This window comes from Oncorhynchus nerka, linkage group LG10 (assembly GCF_034236695.1).
Source record: "Oncorhynchus nerka isolate Pitt River linkage group LG10, Oner_Uvic_2.0, whole genome shotgun sequence".
NCBI lineage: Eukaryota > Metazoa > Chordata > Actinopteri > Salmoniformes > Salmonidae > Oncorhynchus > Oncorhynchus nerka.
Window position 1 is genome coordinate 60,236,090 of NC_088405.1, and position 19,728 is coordinate 60,255,817.

The 19,728-nt window shown below is 45.8% G+C and overlaps 1 protein-coding gene across 1 annotated transcript in view; it reads right to left on the bottom strand.

The window, feature by feature from the left end:
* The window catches only part of LOC115136263 (glycine receptor subunit alpha-2-like), a 31,841-nt gene that overhangs the window by 6,216 nt on the left and 5,897 nt on the right, over positions 1 to 19,728 (bottom strand). The window lies entirely within an intron of this gene.

Consider the following 19,728-nt stretch of genomic DNA (forward strand, 5'->3'; position numbering starts at 1 on the left):
CAATTTCTATATAATTACTTATTACCAAGTGAAAATACCTACCAAAGAGCTTCTACTTCAGTCAGCTTTATTGCAAAATACCCTTACAATTAAAAAAAAACTTTTGTGAAGGAATTGTGCAGGTGTCCTGCAGGAATCCTGTAGAATTGACAAAATCCTGCAGTGGTATGACTTGTCCTGCAGAAATGTTGAAAATTCTGCACAAACATGACAATTCCTGCAATAATCCTGCAGGACCAAAACCTGCAGGATATGGCAATTCCCGCAGGACCAAGTAAATCCCAGCACGAATCCTGGCAAACCGCCCTTAGAAAAAAAAGATTACAGTCAAAGTGCAGTATAACTGCAGTATGTTGCAAATACTGCATAAAGTTTTTTTTACTGCAGTACTTTTACAGTGTAACTGCAGTTACAGTGCAGTATAACTTCAGTTATGGTGCAGTATAACTGCAGTTATTCTGCAATTACTGCGTCCAAAATACCACAAGGGTGAATCCTGCAGGATTTTGATATTCCTGCAGGGTTTATGGCAGCGCACAATTGGCCTAGGGTCATCCTGCTTCGGGGAGGGCGGCGCACAATTGGCCCAGCGTCGTCCGGGTTAGGGGAGGGTTTGGCTGGGGTAGGCTGTCATTATAAGATAAGAATTTGTTCTTAACTGACTTTCCTAGTTAAATAAATGTTAAATAAAATGTTAAAAATTCAATGCCAATTCCTGAAGGACCAATTCCAGAACGAATCCTGCAGGATTTTGATATTCGGTAAGGCCATATCAGATAGTCAAACTACTGGAGGAGATAAAGTGTGTGTGTGGTGGTGAGTGCACATAATTTTGTATATAGCTAGCTAGTTTTTGATTACCCAAAAATGTGTTTTAAACTTTCCTTTACAATCTACAACAAGAAGATGCAGGGTCGTGTGACATCTTGGTCACCATAACAACAGTTGAGAAAATGGCTGCCAGGCAGTTTAGCTAGCTAGTTCAAGTACTGCTAATATAACTTTTCTTTTTTTAACAGGTAAAGAGTTACATACTAAAACTGCAACAAATGTCTATATAAACATGTTAGGGGTCGCATAGTTATTTTTTAATGTTGTTTGCAGAATATTTTATGAGTAAATTAGCTATCTTAGCTAGCATGTGCTCTACATAGCGTTGACAAAACAAAACATTTAACTTTTGCTTCCATGGAAAGTGACAAATGAGGTTTGATATCCCCCTGCTCTGTCTCTTTAGTACTGTTGTCACAAGTTAAGCTATAATGTTTCATTGCTTATTGGCTTGCACTTGACGACAGTAACCAAGTCACAAGACTGATCATGACATATAACTAAGGAAGTGATTGAATTTAAGTGGTAAAGGGGGGTTAAAAGCATTGTTTAAAACAATGTCCCGTTCTTTCAAGGGTGATCTTCCAAGAACACCTGAGATATCATACCGTCTAGTATAGGAGAACACAGAGCGCTTAAAATCTGCTAAATTTGAAACGTACTTCGACATGATCTCTAACCTAAATAGGAAACTGCATTATCATGCAGCCGACACCAACAAAGCTAGCTTTTATGCTAGCTAGCTACATCTGTTTACATTGTAGCAACTAGTGCTAGCAATTCAGTGAACAACTATCCCAGAATGGAAATATTTAACATGAATAACAAGTAACAGAATCTAATTTCTCTGTACCTGTTAGTGAATTAAGCTGACACCAACCAGAATAATTTTAGGTTGTGTCCTCCTCTCACAAATTGCTTGGTCTGCTGCTACATCATTTTTTTTGTGCTGCTACATTATTGTGGACGTATGATAGGTAATCTTTCAAATCAAATCAAACGTTATTAGTCACATGCGCCGAATAGACCTTACCGTGAAATGCTTACTTACAAGCCCTTAACCAAAAGTGCAGTTCAAGAAAGAGTTAAGAAAATATTTACCAAATAAACTAAAGCAAAAAATAATAAAAAGTAACAACAAAATAATAACGAGGCTATATACAGGGGGTACCGGGTCAATGTGCGGGGGATACAGGTTAGTCGAGGTAATTTGTACATGTAGGTAGCGGTGAAGTGACTATGCATAGATAATAAACAGCAAGTAGCAGCAATGTACAAAACAAATGGAGGGGGGTGGGGGGAGGTCAATGTAAATAATCTGGTGGCCATTTTATTAATTGTTCAGCAGTCTTATGGCTTGGGGGTAGAAGCTGTTATGGAGCCTTTTGGTCCTAGACTTGGCTCTCCGGTACCGCTTGTCATGCGGTAGCAGAGAAAACAGTCTGTGACTTCTGTGACTGGAGTCTGACAATTTTTTAGGCCTTCCTCTGACTCCGCCTAGTATATAGGTCCTGGATGGCAGGAAGCTTGGCATTTACATTACATTTACATTTAAGTCATTTAGCAGACGCTCTTATCCAGAGCGACTTACAAATTGGTGCGTTCACCTTAAGACATCCAGTGGAACAGCCACTTTACAATAGTGCATCTAAATCTTTTAAGGGGGGTGAGAAGGATTACTTTATCCTATCCTAGGTATTCCTGAAAGAGGTGGGGTTTCAGGTGTCTCCGGAAGGTGGTGATTGACTCCGCTGTCCTGGCGTCGTGAGGGAGTTTGTTCCACCATTGGGGGGCCAGAGCAGCGAACAGTTTTGACTGGGCTGCGCGGGAACTGTACTTCCTCAGTGGTAGGGAGGCGAGCAGGCCAGAGGTGGATGAACGCAGTGCCCTTGTTTGGGTGTAGGGCCTGATCAGAGCCTGGAGGTACTGAGGTGCCGTTCCCCTCACAGCTCCGTAGGCAAGCACCATGGTCTTGTAGCGGATGCGAGCTTCAACTGGAAGCCAGTGGAGAGAGCGGAGGAGCGGGGTGACGTGAGAGAACTTGGGAAGGTTGAACACCAGACGGGCTGCGGCGTTCTGGATGAGTTGTAGGGGTTTAATGGCACAGGCAGGGAGCCCAGCCAACAGCGAGTTGCAGTAATCCAGACGGGAGATGACAAGTGCCTGGATTAGGACCTGCGCTGCTTCCTGTGTGAGGCAGGGTCGTACTCTGCGGATGTTGTAGAGCATGAACCTACAAGAACGGGCCACCGCCTTGATGTTAGTTGAGAACGACAGGGTGTTGTCCAGGATCACGCCAAGGTTCTTAGCGCTCTGAGAGGAGGACACAATGGAGTTGTCAACCGTGATGGCGAGATCATGGAATGGGCAGTCCTTCCCGGGAGGAAGAGCAGCTCCGTCTTGCCGAGGTTCAGCTTGAGGTGGTGATCCGTCATCCACACTGATATGTCTGCCAGACATGCAGAGATGCGATTCGCCACCTGGTCATCAGAAGGGGAAAGGAGAAGATTAATTGTGTGTCGTCTGCATAGCAATGATAGGAGAGACCATGTGAGGTTATGACAGAGCCAAGTGACTTGGTGTATAGCGAGAATAGGAGAGGGCCTAGAACAGAGCCCTGGGGGACGCCAGTGGTGAGAGCGCGTGGTGAGGAGACAGATTCTCGCCACGCCACCTGGTAGGAGCGACCTGTCAGGTAGGACGCAATCCAAGCGTGGGCCGCGCCGGAGATGCCCAACTCGGAGAGGGTGGAGAGGAGGATCTGATGGTTCACAGTATCGAAGGCAGCCGATAGGTCTAGAAGGATGAGAGCAGAGGAGAGAGAGTTAGCTTTAGCAGTGCGGAGGGCCTCCGTGATACAGAGAAGAGCAGTCTCAGTTGAATGACTAGTCTTGAAACCTGACTGATTTGGATCAAGAAGGTCATTCTGAGAGAGATTCTGGAGACATGGCCAAGGACGGCACGTTCGAGAGTTTTGGAGAGAAAAGAAAGAAGGGATACTGGTCTGTAGTTGTTGACATCGGAGGGATCGAGTGTAGGTTTTTTCAGAAGGGGTGCAACTCTCGCTCTCTTGAAGACAGAAGGGACGTAGCCAGCGGTCAGGGATGAGTTGATGAGCGAGGTGAGGTAAGGGAGAAGGTCTCCGGAAATGGTCTGGAGAAGAGAGGAGGGAATAGGGTCAAGCGGGCAGGTTGTTGGGCGGCCGGCCGTCACAAGACGCGAGATTTCATCTGGAGAGAGAGGGGAGAAAGAGGTCAGAGCACAGGGTAGGGCAGTGTGAGCAGAATCAGCGGTGTCGTTTGACTTAGCAAACGAGGATCGGATGTCGTCGACCTTCTTTTCAAAATGGTTGACGAAGTCATCTGCAGAGAGGGAGGAGGGGGAGGGGGAGGAGGATTCAGGAGGGAGGAGAAGGTGGCAAAGAGCTTCCTAGGGTTAGAGGCAGATGCTTGGAATTTAGAGTGGTAGAAAGTGGCTTTAGCAGCAGAGACAGAAGAGGAAAATGTAGAGAGGAGGGAGTGAAAGGGTGCCAGGTCCGCAGGGAGGCGAGTTTTCCTCCATTTCCGCTCGGCTGCCCGGAGCCCTGTTCTGTGAGCTCGCAATGAGTCGTCGAGCCACGGAGCAGGAGGGGAGGACCGAGCCGGCCTGGAGGATAGGGGACATAGAGAATCAAGGGATGCAGAAAGGGGAGGAGAGGAGGGTTGAGGAGGCAGAATCAGGAGATAGGTTGGAGAAGGTTTGAGCAGAGGGAAGAGATGATAGGATGGAAGAGGAGAGAGTAGCGGGGGAGAGAGAGCGAAGATTGGGACGGCGCGATACCATCCGAGTAGGGGCAGTGTGGGAAGTGTTGGATGAGAGCAAGAGGGAAAAGGATACAAGGTAGTGGTCGGAGACTTGGAGGGAGTTGCAGTGAGGTTAGTGGAAGAACAGCATCTAGTAAAGATGAGGTCGAGCGTATTGCCTGCCTTGTGAGTAGAGGGGGAAGGTGAGAGGGTGAGGTCAAAAGAGGAGAGGAGTGGAAAGAAGGAGGCAGAGAGGAATGAGTCAAAGGTAGACGTGGGGAGGTTAAAGTCGCCCAGAACTGTGAGAGGTGAGCCGTCCTCAGGAAAGGAGCTTATCAAGGCATCAAGCTCATTGATGAACTCTCCGAGGGAACCTGGAGGGCGATAAATGATAAGGATGTTAAGCTTGAAAGGGCTGGTAACTGTGACAGCATGGAATTCAAAGGAGGCGATAGACAGATGGGTAAGGGGAGAAAGAGAGAATGACCACTTGGGAGAGATGAGGATCCCGGTGCCACCACCCCGCTGACCAGAAGCTCTCGGGTGTGCGAGAACACGTGGGCGGACGAAGAGAGAGCAGTAGGAGTAGCAGTGTTATCTGTGGTGATCCATGTTTCCGTCAGTGCCAAGAAGTCGAGGGACTGGAGGGAGGCATAGGCTGAGATGAACTCTGCCTTGTTGGCCGCAGATCGGCAGTTCCAGAGGCTACCGGAGACCTGGAACTCCACGTGGGTCGTGCGCACTGGGACTACCAGATTAGAGTGGCCGCGGCCACGCGGTGTGGAGCGTTTGTATGGTCTGTGCAGAGAGGAGAGAACAGGGATAGACAGACACATAGTTGACAGGCTATAGAAGAGGCTACGCTAATGCAAAGGAGATTGGAATGACAAGTGGACTACACGTCTCGAATGTTCAGAAAGTTAAGCTTACGTAGCAGGAATCTTATTGACTAAAATAATTCAAATGATACAGTACTGCTGAAGTAGGCTAGCTGGCAGTGGCTGCGTTGTTGTTGTTCTATCTCTCTATAGTGCTGTTTCTTGTATTATGGTCTCTTGTTTCTTTAGAGGTTTCACTTTGTTGTCCTTTTTCTTTTCCTTTTTCTTCTGTCCTTATTTTGTCTTCCTTTCTTCTGTTAACTAGATATTTTTTGTTGTTATTATTTGTAAGCTAGCTAGCTTCAGTGATGCTTTGGCCTCAGTGATGTACTGGGCCGGACGCAGTAGCACCTTACGGTCAGTTGTTGTCCTGGCACCACACTGCCAGGTCTCTGACCTCCTCACTATAGGCTGTCTCATCGTTGTCGGTGATCAGTCCTACCACTGTTGTGTCGTCAGCAAACGTAATGATGGTGTTGGAGTCATGCATCATCACGTGGGTGAACAGGAAGTACAGGAGGGGACTAAGCACACACCCCTGTGGGGCCCCAGTGTTGAGGATCAGCGTAGGAGACGTGTTGTTGCCTACGCCTTACTACCACACTGATGAGTCTAAACATGTAGGTATTAGACTCGGTCAGGGAGAGGTTGAAAATGTCAGTGAAGACACTTGCCAGTTGGTCTGTGCATGCTTTGAGTACACGTCCTGGTAATCGATCTGACCCCACGGCTTTGTGAATGTTGACCTGTTTAAACGTCTTGCTCACATAGGCTACCAAGAGCGTTATCTCACAGTCGTCCATAACAGCTGGTGCTCTCGTGCATGCTTCAGTGTTGCTTGTCTCTCAGCGAGCATAAAAGGCATTTAGCTCATCTGGTAGGCTCGCATCACTAGGCAGCTCGTGGCTGGGTTTCCCTTTGTAGTCCGTAATAGTTTAAGGCCTGCCACATCCGACGAGCGTCAGAGCCGGTGTAGTAGGATTCAATCTTAATCCTGTATTGACACTTTGCTTGTTTGATGGTTACTCTGAGGGCATACCGGGATTTCTTATAAGTGTCCTGATTAGCGTCCCACTCCTTGAAAGCGGCAGCTCTAGCCTTTAGCTTGATGTGGATGTTGCTTGGAATCCATGGCTTCTGGTTGGGATATGTATGTACGGTCACTGTGGGGACAACGTCGTCAATGCACTTATTGATGAAGCCGATGACTGAGGTGGTATACTACTCAATGCTAGAAAAACAGTCCTGTAGCGTGGCATACGCGTCATCTGACCACTTCCGTATTGAGTGAGTCGCTGGTACTACCTGCTTTAGTTTTTGCTTGTAGGCAGGAATCAGTAGAATATAATTATGGTCAGATTTTCCAAATGGAGGGCGGGGGAGAGCTTTGTATGCATCTCTGTGTTAGGTATGCGTAACTGGCTTTAAGGGAGTTAGGCGCAGGAGAGCAGAATTTGGGTAGCAAACGGAGCCGATCCCAGCCTCAGACACGTCCACCTCCACTGAAAGAGGGATCCGGATGGGCCAGCATGGGAGCCGAGGTAAACAGAGCCCTCAGGTGACCAAAAGCCCTGTCCGCCTCAGCCGACCACTGCAACCGTACCGGTCCCCCCTTCAGCAGTGAGGTAATGGGAGCCACTACCTGACCAAAACCCCGGATAAACCTCCAGTAGTAATTGGCAAACCCTAGAAACCGCTGCGCCTCCTTTACCGTGGTGGGAGTTGGCCAATTACGCATGGCTGAAATGCGGTCACTCTCCATCTCCACCCCTGAGGTGGAAATGCGGTACCCTAGAAAGGAGACGGACTGTTGGAAGAACAGGCATTTCTCAGCCTTGACATACAGGTCATGCTCCAACAGTCGACCAAGCACCCTGTGTACCAGGAACACATGCTCGGCGCGTGTAGCGGAGTATATCAGAATGTCATCAATATACACCACTACACCCTGCCCGTGCAGGTCCCTGAAAATCTTGTCTACAAAGGCTTGGAAGACTGAGCATTCATCAACCTGTACGGCATGACGAGGTACTCATAATGCCCTGAGGTCGTACTGAATGCCGTCTTCCACTCGTCTCCCTCCCGGATACGCACCAGGTTGTAAGCACTCCTGAGATCTAGTTTGGTGAAGAAGCGAACCCCGTGAATGGACTCAATCACCGCGGTGATATGTACCTCACAGTTATTTGCTTTAGGCCTCGATAGTCTATACAAGGGCGCAGACCTCCCTCCTTTTTTTCACAAAAAATAAACTTGAGGAGGTGGGTGAAGTGGAGGACCGAATATACCCCTGGCGCAGGGATTCGGAGACATATGTTTCCATAGCTGCCGTCTCAGCCTGTGACAGGGAATACACATGACTCCTGGGAAGTGCGGCATCTACCAGGAGATTTATCGCACAATCCCCCAGGCGATGGAGTGGTAATTGAGTCGCCTTTTTTTTGGAGAAGGCAAGAGCCAAATCGGCATATTCGGGGGGAATGTGCACCTACAGAAACCCCTAAACACCTCCCCGAGCACTCTCCCGACCCCCCCCCATGAGAGCCTTCCGCTGCCATGAAACAGTGGGGTCATGACAAGCTAACCAGGGTAGTTCTAGCGCCACGGGAAACGCAGGAGAGTCAATGAGGAAGAGACTGATTCTCTACGTGTGACCCCCCTGCGTCACCATGCCCAGAGGAGTGGTGGCCTCCCTAATCAACCCTGACCCTAATGGTCGACTGTCTAAGGCGTGATTTGGGAAGGGCATAGCCACTGGAACAATGGGGATCCCTAAACTATGAGCGAATGATCTGTCTATAAAATTCCCAGCCGCGCCTGAATCGACGAGCGCCTTATGCTGGGAATGCGGGGAAAACTCAAGCAAAGTAACAAACAAAAACATGTGTGCAACAGAGGGCTCTGGGTGAGAATGGTGCCTTCACACCTGGGGTGACGCCAGAGTGCCCTGCCTGCTGCCTCGACCCCCGACCGGCAGTGTGACCTCTGCGGCCACAGAGGGTGCACGAGACGGAACCCACTCCGGTCTCTCTGAGCGCAGCACCTCCCAACTCCATGGGCATCGGAGCGGTGGTGCTGGGGGATGGAACCGACAGATCCCACTCTGGACATCCGCGGGTGGCCAGCAGGTTATCCAGCCGAATGGACAAGTCCACCAGCTGGTCGAAGGTGAGGGTAGTGTCCTTGCAGGCCAACTCCCGATGGACGTCCTCACGCAAACTGCAACGATAGTGGTCTATCAGGGCCCTGTCATTACATCCCGCTCCAGCGGCCAGGGTCCGAAAGTCTATCGCAACCTCCTGCGCGCTCCTCATCCCCTGCCTCTGGTGGAATAAAATCCTCGAAGTGGTCCAGCGCCGCATCTCCTTCTCCCCACACAGCGTTGGCCCACTGTAGGGCTTTCCCCGAGAGGCACAAGACGAGGGAGGACACCTTCTCACGGCCTGAGGGATACGGGTGGACAGTCGCCAGATATAAATCCAGCTGCAGCAGGAAACCCTAGCAGCGTGCGGCCGTCCCATCGTACTCCCTGGGAAGTGCAAGACAAATCTCACTGGAACCGGGTGTGGAGGGGGTGAGTAGTGGAGAACCCTGTTGTGTTGGCGGGAGCGCTGGAGGAACCCACTGTCTCTCCCAGCGGTCCATCGTCTGGAAGACGCGGTCCATGGCGGCGCCGAGATGGGGAATCAACGCTGTGTGCTCCTGGACTCGCTTCTCGACTCCGCTCCCATAGGTATCTGCTCCTGCTGACTCCATACTCGGGTGTGGAATTCTGTTAGGTATGCGTAACTGGCTGTAAGGGAGTCAGGCGCAGGAGAGCAGAATGTGGGTAGCAAACGGAGCCTTTTATTTAGGCGAATAAAACACACGGCACAAAGAACACTAAACACAATACGGGTTGACAAAACCCAGCGCAACCAGTCTACCCAGCGCAACCAGTCTAACGTGTGCATACACGAAACAACCCACACACAGACATGGGGGGAACAGAGGATTAAATACATGACAAGCAATGAGGGAAATGTAAACCAGATGTGTGGGAAAACAAGACAAGACAAATGGAAAATTAAAGGTGGATCGGCGATGGCTAGAAGACCGGTGATGTCGACCGCCGAAATGCCGCCCGAACAAGGAGAGGAACCGACTTCGGCGGAAGTCATGACACTCTGTGTGTGGGGGAAAGGTGGTCTAGAGTTTTCTGGTTGCACATGTGACATGCTGGTAGAGATGGGGTAAAACAGATTTAAGTTTGCCTGCATTAAAGTACCCCGGCCACTAGGAGCGCCATTTCTGGATGAGCATTTTCTTGTTTGCTTATGGCCTTTTACAGCTGGTTGAGTGCAGCCTTAGTGCCAGCATCGGTTTGTGGTCGTAAAAAGACTGCCACGAATAATATAGATGAGATCTCTTTTGGTCGATAGTGTGGTCTACATTGTACATTCATACATTGTACAGAGGCAGAAGCAAAAAATAAATAATTGTAAAATAAATAATTTTGCTTACTGTTTAAGAATGATAAATAGTCAGGATAGTGGGGTTTCGCTGTTAAACTAAAATGACATCGCATTAGGACCACTGGTGTTTTTTTCCAATGAGCAGGTTTGCATTGTGATAAATTCATACACCTATAACACCCATGCATATTATTAAATGATGCTGATGTTCACGATTAGCTTGGTTTTATATTCACCTTATGCATTGATAACTAAATGATAGGCGACATGATGCAATACAACTAGATTAGAAGGCCTAGACCAGGGGTACTAAAGTACTATTTGAGGTCCAGTCACACACATTACCTAGGTGGAAAAGGTATGGATGGATATTGTAAATTATCTGCGTAGTAACAAACCCCCACCTCGCAACCCATGCAACCTCAAAATGTTCACACCCCTCTTGTTGGCATTTAGCATGGGGCAGATTTTTTTGCCTGTTTTAAAGTTAATTTCCTGCAATTATAAGGCATTTCTCCATGTCTTGTGTGTGTTTATAGTATACCAGGGGTCGAAGCCCGACCGAGTAAAATAAATAATAAAATAAAAAAACTATTTTGGGTGGGGGTGTGTCAATCTGTGGATACACATGGTCCAACGAAATGCTTACTTGCAGGTTCATTCTCAAAGTCTACACATTATAGTTATCAGATTCACATGGAATTGTTGTGCAATTTAAATGTTTAAATATGAAACTATTTGTGAAAAGATTAAATGTAATTTAGCTTCGTAATGAGAGAACGGTTTGTCATAGAGTAAACTCTGCCAACTCAGTGGCCCCGCCCACGTGAACAGACAGTGGTTGTAAACTATGAAACACGGCCCTCTCTCCCAATCCTATATAAGCCCCTTGACGAAAATGTAACTTCCTGTTCCAAGGACGTGAGGACTTACATTACCCACGTTGAAAGGACAAAGACCACATACAGAACTAAGCCAACCTCAGGTGACGACCTACACGCCGGAAGGATGTATTTTGACTATACCAGCCAGAATATAGCATGAGCTTAAAGTATGGCGACTTGGTATGAACTTTGAACTCTTATTCACTAAAGAAGTGCTACCCCCTCAGCCCGCTAAACGTGGGCTAGGAGAGGATGGACAGAGTATCAATTCTACCACGCTCCAGTTCACCACTAGACAGTCTTCAGAGGACCAGAGATCTATGCTGGACAACCCGGCCTCCCATCTGCGACCAACCGATCGAAGCACAGCTCAGAGTAAATACTTATTGCATTTTCCTTTTCCAAATGGGTGATAATTTATAATGCATAAGATACTGTATTTACGATAGCATAGCTTCCCTCTTTGTTACTCAGTCTTCCCGCTCTTTCACTCAAACCTAACCCCCCCTCTTTGTGTAACCAGCTGTCATATCTGTTCCGTCCACCAGGGACATCTTGGGTCTATACATAGTCAATGGTTAGCTTTGAGGGGACCGCTATGGTAGGTACACCTACAGTTCATCCCTTGGCAGTAGTACTGTAGATTACTTTATCACTGACATCAACCCAGAGTCTTTCATAGTGTTCACAGTCAGCCCACTGACACCCCTATCAGATCACAGCAAAATAACAGTCTACTTGAACAGAGCAATACTAAATCATGAGTCATCAAAGCCAAAGGAACGGCATAATATTAAGAAATGCTATAGATGGAAGTAAAGTACAAACAGCAAAAGCATATAAATGATCAATAAAAAATCTTAGAGTTAGCTATTAAAGACTACCAGAACCCACTGGATTCTCCAATTACATTGACTGAACTACAGGACAAAATACAAACTCTTCAACCCAAAAATGGCATGTGGTGTTGATGGTATCCTAAAGGAAATGATAAAACATACAGACCACAAATTCCAAATGGTTATACTTAAAAACTCTAACATCATCCTCAGCTCTGGCATTTCCCCAAAATTTGGAACCAAAGACTGATCACCCCAATCCACAAAAGTGGAGAAAAATCTGACTTCAATAACTACCGCGGGATATGCATCAACAGCAACTTTAGGAAAACCATCTACATTATCAGTAACAGCAGACTTGCACCTTTCCTCAGTGAAAACAATGTACTGAGCAAATGTCAAATTGGCTTTTTACCAAATTATTGTACGACAGACCACGTATTCACCCTGCACAACCTAATTGACAAACAAACAAACCAAAATAAAGGCAAAGTCTTCTCATGCTTTGAGGCGGCAGGGTAGCCTAGTGGTTAGAGCGTTGGACTAGTAACCGGAAGGTTGCAAGTTCAAACCCCTGAGCTGACAAGGTACAATCTGTCGTTCTGCCCCTGAACAGGCAGTTAACCCACTGTTCCTAGGCTGTCATTGTAAATAAGAATTTGTTCTTAACTGACTTGCCTAGTTAAATAAAGGTAAAATTCAAAAAGCTTTTGACTCAATTTCGCATGAGGGCCTGCTATACAAATTGATGGAAAGCGGTGTTGGGGGAAAAACATACAACATTATAAAATCCATGTACACAAACAACAAGTGTACAGTTAAAATTGGCAAAAAAAAAACATTTATTTCCACAGGGTTGTAGGGTGAGACAGGGATGCAGCTTGAGCCACACCCTCTTCAACACACACATATATATATGTCATCATGAAGTGCTTTGAGAGACTAGTCAAGGATCATATCACCTCCATCTTACCTGCCACCCTAGACCTACTTCAGTTTACATACCACCCCAACAGGTCCACAGACGATGCAATTGCCATCACACTGCACACTGCCCTATCCCACCTGGACAAGAGGAATACCTATGTAAGAATGCTGTTCATTGACTACAGCTCAGCATTCAACACCATAGTACCCTCCAAGCTCATCAATAAGCTTGAGGCCCTGGGTCTCAACTCTGCCCTGTGCAATTGGGTCCTGGACTTTGATGGGCCGTTCCCAGGTGGTGAAGGTAGGAAACAACATCTCCACTTCGCTGATCCTCAACACTGGGGCCCCACAAGGGTGCATGCTCAGCCCCCTCCTGTACTAGCTGTTCACCCATGACTGCATGGCCATGCATGCCTCCAACTCAATCATCAAGTTTGCAGACGACACAACAGAGGTGGACTTGATTAGCAACAGCAACGAGACGGCCTACAGGGAGGAGGTGAGGGCACTTGGAGCATGGTGTCAGGAAAACAACCTCTTACTCAACGTCAACAAAACAAAGGAGATGATCGTGGACTTCAGGAAACAGGAGCACCCCCATATCCACATAGACAGGACAGGAGTGAAGGTTGAAAGTTAAGTTCCTCGGTGTACACATCACAGACAAACTGAAATGGTCTACCCACACACGCAACAGTCACCTATAACCCTCACAAAGTTTTACACAATTGAGAGCATCCTGTCGGGCTGTATCACCGCCTCTACCGCAAGGCTCTCCAGAGGGTGGTGCGCTCTGCCCAACACATCATCGGGGGAAAACTACCTGCACTCCATGACACCTACAGCACCTGATGTCATAGGAAGGCCAAAAAGATCATCAAGGACAACAACCACCCGAGCCACTGCCTGTTCCCCCCGCTACCATCCAGAAGGCGAGGTCAGTGCATCAGGTGCATCAAAGCTGGAACCTAGAAACTGAAAAACAGCTTCTATCTCAAGGCCGTCAGACTGTTAATCAGCCATTACTAACACAGAGAGGCTGCTGCCTACAAACAGACTCGAATCATTGGCCACTTTAATAAATGGATCACTAGTTACTTAAATTAATGCCACTTTAATAATGTTTACATATCTTACATTACTCATCTCATATGTATACACTGTATTTCATACTATCTATTGCATCTTGCCTATGCCGCTCGGTCATCCATATATTTACATGTACATATTCTTATGTGTATTAGGTAGTTGGTGTGGAATTGTTAGATTACTTGTTAGATGTTAGATATTACTGCAATGTCAGAACTAGAAGCACAAGCATTTCGCTACACTCACATTAACATCTGCTAACCATGTGTATGTGACCAATAAGATTTGATTATCACCCAACCTCACCCAACTAAAATCTGAAGTAAAATGTCTACTGTTTGATGATCTGGTGCTACTGTTCCCCACCAAGAAGGGCCTTCAGCGGCACTTCGATCTTCTGCACAGTTTGTCAGACCTGAGCCCTGACAGTTCATCTCAAAAAAAGGTCCAGTTGCCAGGACGACAAATACAAATTCCATCTAGACTCCATTGACCTAGAGCACACAACAAACTATAACTAAACATCACCACCACAGGTAACTTCCACAAAGCTGTGAATGATTTGAGAGAAAAGGCAAGAAGGGCCTTCTACGCAATCAAAAGGAACATCAAATTTGACATCCCAATTATGATATCTCAATCAGTTGTAGAACCCATTGCCCTTTGTGGTTGTGAGGTCTGGGGTCCGCTCACCAACAAAGAATTCACAAAATGGTACAAACACCTGCGTGTACAACACCAAATAATGCATGCAGAGCAGAATTAGGACGAAAATAGAAGCTGTTAGAGTCTACAACCACCTAAAAGGAAACGATTCCCAAACTTTCCATAACAAAGCCATCACTTACAGAGAGATTAACCTAAAGAAGAGTCCCCTAAACAAGCTAGTCCTGGGGCTCTGTTCACAAACACAAACAGACCCCACAGAGCTCCAGGACAGCAACAGAATTAGACCTAACCAAATCATGAGAAACAAAGATTATTACTTGACACATTGGAAAGAATTAACAAAAAAACAGAGCAAACTAGAATGCTATTTGGCCCTGAACAGAGAGTACACAGTGGCAGAATACCTGACCACTGTGACTAACCCAATATTAAGGAAAGCTTTGACTATGTACAGACTCAGTGAGCATGTCTTTGCTATTGAGAGAAGCCGACAGTAGGCAGACCTGGCTCTGAAGAGAAGACCGGCTATGTGCACTCTGTCTACAAAATGAGGTGGAAACTGAGATGTACTAACCTCCTGCCAAATGTATGACCATATTAGAGACACATATTTCCCCTCAGATTACACAGACCCACAAAGAATTCAAAAATAAATCACATTTTGACAAACTCCCATATATATCAGGTGAAATACCACAGTGTGCCATCACAGCAAGATTTGTGACCTGTTGCCACAAGAAAGGGGAACCAGTGAAGAACAAACACCAATGTAAATACAACCAATATTCATGTTTATTTATTTTCCCTTGTTACAACACTGTACATAGCCATAATAAGATATTTCAAATATCTCTATTCCTTTGAAACTTGTGAGTGTTATGTTTACTGTACATTTTTTGTTTATTTCACTTTTGTTTATTACCTATTTTACTTGCTTTGGCAATGTAAACACATGTTTCCCATGCCAATAAAGTCCTTTGAATTGAATGAAATTGAGTGAGTGAGTGGTGGGGGGCGTTGAGAATGAGCACTGAAAGCAGGCAGCTGAGCCACATGAGTGAGAGGAGACAGAGCAGCATATGTGTATGTTGTTTTACCAGTTGTAGGTAGGCTATATAGATTGTCATTATGGAGACACCTATTTCCAACCCTTTTTCCATAAAACTAAAACTAAATGTACATACTACCTCAATCAGCCTGACTAAGCGGTGTCTGTATGTAGCCTCGCTACTTTTGTAGCCTCGCTACTTTTGTAGCCTACTTTTATATAGCCTGTCTTTTTACTGTTGTTATATTTATTTACTTACCTATTGTTCACCTAATACCTTTTTTGCACTATTGTTTAAAGCCTGTAAGTAAGCATTTCATTGTAAGGTCCACAACACCTGTTGTATTCGGCGCACGTGACAAATAAACTTTGACTTGATTTGGCCGTTGGTTGAGGCCAATCCACCACTGCTTTCACTTTTCCAGGATCCATCTGAACATTGCCCTCAGCAATGGCATATCCCAGAAAGGTGATTGCAGAGCGGTGGAACTCACACTTCTCGGCTTTCACGAACAGTTGGTTCTCCAGGAGGCGCTGAAGGACCTGTCTGACATGATGAACATGTTCTTGTGCAGATCGGGAAAAAAACAGGATGTCGTCAAGGTATACGAACACAAACCGGTTTAGCATGTCCGGAAGCACATCATTGACCAAAGCCTGGAAAACATGACCTGGTACTCATAATGTCCACTGGCTGTGTTGAAGGCTGTCTTCCACTCATCCCCCTCGCGTATCCAAACCAGGTGGTAGGTATTTCGAAGGTCCAACTTGGAAAATATGGTGGCCCCCTGGAGAGGTTGAAACGTCGAGGAGAGGAGAGGTACGGGGTAACGATTCTTGACAATAATGTAATTAAGTCCCCGGAAGTCAATGCACGGATGCAGGGTCTTGTCCTTCTCCACAAAGAAAAACCCTGCGCCGACAGGAGATGCAGACAGACGGCCCCAGTGGAAAGAGACTCCTCTATGTACTCTTCCATAGTTTTGGTCTCTGGTCCGGACAGAGAATACAATCGATTCCGAGGTGGTGTAGTACCTGGGAGAAGAGCAATGGCACAATCATAAGGACGATGTCATGGTATTCTGTGGGGATAGCAGAGACATCCACAGTCTTGCTTACATCCAGAGGAAGGCGACTTGAGGAAGGCTGTGCTGCTTGAAGGCAGTGGGAATGGCAAAATGGGCTCCAACCCAGGATGGAGCTTGTGGTCCAATCAATCTTCAGATTGTGCTTTTAAAGCTAGGAAACTCCCAAAACAACCGGAACATGGGGAGATGCAATGAGGAGGAACTGTATTGTCTCACTGTGGTTACCATAAACCCGTAATTGAACGGGCACAGTACAGACAACAGTTATTATTAAATCTTCGTGAGCATTCCCCAATTGATAACCTAGCTCTTCCCAACTGCATAGGCTCAGGAGTATCCAACTCACCCGTCGTAGATTCGCGAGAGGGCTCTGTTGGCTTCGAATCCTCTCTGAAGAGCTACCTTCGGAAACATCCGGATTCCCTCTGAGGTGAACGTGCCAAAGCGGGTGCACAAGTGTGCCCGAGACCAGATCTCCTCTCACTCTTGCATTCCCTTAGGCATTCATCAATTTTAATGGTAAGGGCGATAAGGGAGTCCAGATCCATTGGCAATTCCCGAGTAGCTAGCTCATCCTTCACCTCCTCAGATAATCCGTGCAAATAAGTATCAAAAAGAGACTGCGGATTCCAGGCACTCTCGGCGGCCAACGTGCGAAAATCAGTCTGCGTAGTCTGCCACACTATGGGAGTTGACGTAAGTCAAGCAGTTTACTGGCCGCCTTTCTCCCAGAAATCGGAGACTCAAATACCTTTCTCACGTCTGCCATGAATTCCTCCAGATGACCACAAATGGCAGATTGTTGCTCCCAAACTGCCGTAGCCAAGAGAGCACCCATCCCGACATTAGGGTAATAATATACGCTATCTTCGATCTGTCTGAAGGAAACAAAGATGGCTGTAGCTCAAAAATAAGCATGCACTGAGAAAGAAAACCCTGGCAGGATTCACCGAATATCGCTCCGGAGGAGGTCAGCGGGTTTCTGGGGAGCGGGTTTCACGGGGAGTCGGGATAGGCTGTACAAACTCACCACAGATAGGGGGAAAATACCTGGGTGATTACTGGGTGATTGGGGTTTTTCCAGAGGTGGCAGGTAGCCTCTGAGCTAACTCCCTGATTTGCTCCATAATAGCCTTTAACCCATGGTCATGGCGTTCCTTCAAGGACCTGAGCCCTTCCAAAAGGCCCTGTACCAGCTTCTCATGTCTCCTAATGGTGGCTTCCTGCAGGGGGAGAGTGTGGCGGAGCTGGTCCAAGTCTGCTGGTCTGTCATGGCCAGTTCGTACTATCAAGGCACAAGGCGAGACCAAGATGCAGACACAGGAGGCAGGTGGTTGGAGTCTTACAATGTTTAATAATCCAAAGGGGTAGGCAAGAGAATGGTCGTAGACAGGCAAAAAGGTCCAAACCAGATCACAGTCCAGGAGGTACAGAGTGGCAGAGAGGCTTGTGGTCAAGGCAGGCAGAATGGTCAGGCAGGCGGGTACAGAGTCCAGAAACAGGCAAGGGTCAAAACCAGGAGGACTAGAAAAAGGAGAATAGCAAAAGGAGTACAGGAAAAACATGCTGGTTGACTTGACTAAACATACAATACAAACTGGCACAGAGCGACAGGAAGCACAGGGATAAATACACTGGGGAAAATAAGCGACACCTGGAGAGGGTGGAGTCAATCACAGGAAAAGGTGAAACAGATCAGGGCGTGACACCTGGAGCTGTCAAACGGATTTCATCAGTGGTGGAAAACGTACCCGTGAAATTCACCCAGTAAAATACTACCTGAGTAAAAATCTAAAAGTATTTGGTTTTAAATATACTTAATTATTAAAAGTAAACGTAATTGCTAAAATATACTTAAGTATCAAAAGTAAAAGTATAAATCATTTCAAATTCTTTATATTAAGTTAAGAAAACCAGACGGCACCATTTTCTTGTTTTTATTTATTTATGGATAGTCACGGGCTATTGCCGTCACTCAGACATAATTTACAAATGAAGCATGTGTGTTTAGTGAGTCCGCCAGATCAGAGGCTGTAGGGATGACCAAGGATGTTCTAGTGATAAGCGCAGGATTTTGACAAATTTCCTGTCCTGCGAAGCATTTAAAATGTAACGAGTACTTTTGGGTGTCAGTGAAAATGGATGGAGTAAAAAGTACATACTTCACTACATTCTTAAAAAAGTAAAAGTAAAAGTTGTCAAAAATATAAATAGTAAATTAAAGATAGTCTATTACTTAAGTACTTTACACCACTGGATTTAATAAATAGGCTATTTTATAACTTCAGTTTATTGTTGTTGGAGACTTGTGTTATTATGCAATTATTAATGCCAATGTTTAGTAAATTAAATTGAAAGTTATTTAATTGTGATCATGGTTACAGTTCTATCGCAATTTTTTATATTATTTTTAATAGAATGCATTCGATTGAAGGTAACAGTTAGTCAGATTAGGCTACGGGTAAAGAAAACACTGGCTGTTGTTGACAAGCATAGGCCTAGTCAGTTCATATTATATAATTAAGTGATTGAAATGATGACCCCATTCCAGCAGGCTATTGGGCAATGGAAGCACTTCTTACGTCAATCTCCTTGCTATTCATGTTGAATAAATTAGTCTGTCAATTTGAACTAAGCATCTTGCCTAGGCTACTGTAGGCTATCTGACATGAGATGTAGGCCTATCAGGCATTATCAGGCGTTATAGGCTACCTGCATCTAGCTAACCAAACCATAGCAAAGTTAAATTACAATCATAAACCCAGATTTTAGTCAGTAGGTCTAGCCTATGCCTGTGGAAATGACAAGTCAATCGTGCAAATAGGCCATTTATAGCGGTTTGTAGTCATAACATCTGGCACATAATAAGGGCACAATGGCTAGAAAATAGCCTAACATTTGTTTTTTGAAGTTTAATAAGGGCAAATTATATTTTCTCTTGCAACATATTCAAATTCCTTTATTAGTCACATTATAGCTTACAATAATTATTATTTTGATGGAAAACCTTAGGTTGTTAGAAGTTAAGTCAATATCCCTTCTTATTTCACTCAATAACGTTATTGAAAAAGGGTTTATTGGCTAAATGTGGCAACTTCTCTCTTGCTGTAAAAAAACCCCATTTAGGCTAGCTTTCAGGGCATTTTGAGTAGTCATTGGGCTAGACATTTTAACTAGACCGAGTAACTATGGGGCAAAACATACGAGGTTGGCTTAGATTATTGACATGTAAACTA